This window comes from Bison bison, unplaced genomic scaffold (genome assembly GCF_000754665.1).
Source record: "Bison bison bison isolate TAMUID 2011002044 unplaced genomic scaffold, Bison_UMD1.0 scf7180017864122, whole genome shotgun sequence".
Lineage (NCBI taxonomy): Eukaryota > Metazoa > Chordata > Mammalia > Artiodactyla > Bovidae > Bison > Bison bison.
Genome location: NW_011494694.1, coordinates 389,353 through 393,189, shown reverse-complemented (window position 1 = coordinate 393,189; position 3,837 = coordinate 389,353). Strand labels below are relative to the sequence as shown.

General features: G+C 56.4%; 1 protein-coding gene across 1 annotated transcript in view; it reads right to left on the bottom strand.

The window, feature by feature from the left end:
* LOC104988305 (ribosomal protein S6 kinase alpha-2-like) overlaps nucleotides 1-3,837 on the bottom strand; it is a 152,770-nt gene that overhangs the window by 19,057 nt on the left and 129,876 nt on the right. The gene's annotated exons all lie outside the window — the stretch shown is intronic.

The window sequence follows — 3,837 nt, the reverse complement described above, 5'->3', positions numbered from 1 at the left end:
ACCAAGTGAGGGAACTGCTGTGGGCGGTGGGTGGGGGCGGTGGGGTTGGGGGTGGCAGGGATGGTGTGGAAACTGGCACAGACTAGAGTACGCACCCGGTCACGTCAAGCCACAAAGGCCTGAAACTGAAATGCAAGCAAAACTGCATGCAACTTGTACAAAGTGAGCACAGAACCTCTCATGAAATAAGAATGTGAATTATCTTCTCCTTCCAAATACACCTCTCCCCTTTGAATCCTACTGCATCATAGTTACCTTCTGCAGTTCATCACTGATTCCATTTCAATCTTATTTTAAATGAAAGGTGCTTTGGCATCTGTGAAGTTTGTGTGTTGTGTTATTTCCAAGTCTTACACAATTTCATCCCCTCCCACTAGCCTCTGGGGCTGGCTGGGAACACAAAGGTGGGCCTGAGTCTCACATCAGACGCCTGTGAGAACAGCTCCGAGGTCTCAGAAAGCAGGGCACATCTGTTCACTGCGACATGCCTGAGACAACGCCGTGGTTCTTCCCCTCCAGCCGTCCTAGCCTGAGGCAGGTGCTCGGGGGGACACCCCACCAGATGAAGCTGAGGTGGGGGGTCAGCGATGTGTCCTCCCAGGTCAGACTCTCCCGGTGGGGGCCCCTGGGCACCTGGTGGGGTTTGCTTCAGCGGGGGGCAGGGCCCAAGCCCAGGGACCAGACTCTTGTTCAGTCGCCAGGTCATGTCCGGCTCTTTGCGACCCCGTGGGCTGTAGCACGCCAGGCTCCCCTGTCCTCGACTGCCTCCCAGAGTCACTGAGAGAGTCGCTGTTCCATGTGGTCTCACTGATTCAGGACCTGAGTATGAAATGCAGCTGCGAACAAGTGCAAACCAGCAGTTTTGTTTCCTGGGTGTACATCTGGGTAGGTTGGTTTCAGTACATTCGTATAAAGACCTCGACCTGAAACTGCAGTTTAACTAAAATTGCAGTGAATGTGACGACAGAGTATTTACGATACAAAAGTAGGTATTTATAAGGCTGACATAAACTGAAAGCAGAACACAGTGATATTTCCAAGAATGTGAGAGCCGCTGCACGCTGAACTCTGAGCTTGGAGGCTGATGGTTTGGAACTGACCCCGAGGCCCCTCAGAAGGGCCGCACCCGGACCCCGGCTCTGGGCAGAGAGGGGGTGTCCTGCCCTGCACAAAGCGTGTTCGTGGTGCACGGGCATCCAGCTACCAGGACAGCAAGCAGAGGCTCCGCAGAGAAGGAAACCGCCTTCATCTCCAGACACCAGCTGCCGGATTTGTCTACCCAACACTCCTTTATCTTTATGCTTTAGGCTAGGGTTCCCAACCTCGCCTGACCTTGTGGGGTTGAGTCTCTGGGGCACTGGGGGCGGGGGGCTGTCCTGCGTGGGATTCGGGGAAACACCCTGACCTCTGGGCACCACACGCCAGGAGCGGCTCCTGCCCCACACATGTTCCCCCGGGGGGAAGAATCACCCCGGTGTGATGGCCTCAGGCAAGGCCCGCGTATTCCGCCCACAGCCCTTCTGTCCGGGGAGACCGCGTCTCCTCCTGCGGCTCTGCACCAGAGGGGACGTTCCCGCCCCTCCCAGTAGCCGCACAGTGGACACGACTGCATTGTCTCCGAATGAAACCAACCCCGTTCTCCATCCAAGAGTCTGCAGCGTGGGGTCTGCACACCGTGGTGGCCTGAAGAGGTGTCGCCGGAGTTCAACAGGGCGAGTGCGGAGCTGGGACCCACTCGCAGCCGAGTCGCTGAACCGCGTCACATTCGAGAACACGCCGAGCCAGGCAGCTTCTCGGCTCCTCCGCCAGCGAGTGCGGTGCTGCTGCCCGTCAGGTCAGCAGAGCACAGAAGAGCCAACACACGCTTCCGCCGTGTTCCACCTGGAAACGCTGGAGAGGGAACAGAACGGGGAGCCGCAGTGGGGCCGGGCAGCTTTGGGAGCAGATGGGCTCGTCCTAAATGCTCTCTGCCGTGGGACTCCCGCCGGCTTTCGTCTCGGAAGGAAATCCAGACGGGGCGTCTGCCCCCCGATGGAGGAGCCGACGCTCGGCCAGCGGGTAACCGTGCCGCGTGCGTCTCGCTGGGAGGCGCCCCTCCTTCCTCGCCTAATCCAAGTTCCAGCCGACGAATCACGACCCACCAGGGGCTCGGAGACCATGAGGGCGGTCCCTGCGACGCCCACCTGCCCAGTCTGCCCAGGGAACCCCGAGGATTCGACTTCAAGGATCTTCAACTTCACTCGGACTCCCACCATCAGCTGCAGCCACAGTTCCTGGCTTCAGTGCCCAAGAAGCTGGGGCTGGAATCCCCGGAAATGCCAGTCGTGGGGTCCAATCTTTGGGGACGGAGTTAGAAGCCAGTTGCTGACAAAGCTGAATTCAGACAGTGTCTTTTTGGTGAGAGCTGGATACGGGGATGCTGGGGGAAAGACTCCGTTGCCTTTGTCAGCGGGGTCTTATTTTCGGAAACTTCCCTCGTCAGGCTGCACTCTGGAAGGGCACCAGTGTCAGGCACCCACTGAACAACAGACGCGTTTCTCTGCGCTCAGCGGAAGCCTCGATTGTCCCTAGGACTGGTGCTGGCCACCCGACACAGTGTCTAAAGAAATCCTGTGAGGAGTGAGCCACGCAGGAAGAATTTAAGAAGGCCCTGCATGCTTACGAAGTGTGTGAAACATGTTAAGGAAAACTGAAGTCCTCTTGTCGAGGCAGGACTTCGTTCTCCTCTCCCCATCGGCTTGTGTGGACATAGGAACAGCATCGTCCGAGATCCCGTTAAATCCTCCCGAAGACGAGGAAAAATGAAACTCCTTGTTGAGCCACATCAGACCGACATGCGGGGTGGCTCCACTGCAGCCGCAACCCCACCCACTCAGGGATTTTAAATCGTGCGATATTTCCTTCTGTCAACCACTCCTCGATGTGGTCAAGACACTGGGCAGGCTGACGACCCCAGACCCGCGGAATGCACAGACTGAGTCTTCCTCCAATGTAAACACTCTGTGTTGTTTGAGGAATTCAAGATGTATTTGTCACAAAGCCATAAATTCCCAGCCCCAGTTAAACCAAGGATGTGCAATGCTTGGGGCTGGTGTCTCCGACAGGGCTGAGCCTGTCCTCAGGGTGCGAGGCAGTGAGCAGATGTCCCACTGGACACAAGGATTATCTGATCCCAGGAGTGGCTGGGGAGCTGGGGGTGGGGCAGAATGAGGCCAAGGCATCGCAGCCATCGCTTTGAACAATCTTCTCGGAGCTCAGGAGATCAAAGGGGCTGGAACGACTCCTCTCACTCCACTGCCTGCTGCACAGGCTCCATCTGTCCCCAGAGGCTCCTTGAAGAGCAGGGGAACGTCACGTGCACCATCCTGGGATAAGCCAGGGTGCCCTGATCACCACGACACCATCGGCTGGACCTGGGTCCTCAAGCGCCTCCCAGCCAGCTGAGTGGGCGAGTGGTGGACAGACCAGCTCTCACCCTCGAGGAGGGAGAGCGCACGAGTCATGCTTTTTGCAAAAAATAGATTATGACTTTAGCAGAAAGTTTTAGCTTTCATCCACATTTTTGTTATTGTTGTTCAGTTGCTTGGTTATGTCCGACTCCTTGTGACCCCATGGACTGCAGCACGCCAGCCTTCCCTATCCTTCACTAATTCTTGGAGTTTGCTCAAACTCACGTCCATTGAGTGGGTGATGCCATCAACCATCTCATCCTCTGTCGTCCCCTTCTCCCACCTTCAATCTTTCTCAGCATCAGGGTCTTTTCAGATCAGTCAGTTCTTCACATCAGGTGGCCAAAATATTGGAGCTTCAGCTTCAGCATCAGTCCTTCCAAAGAAT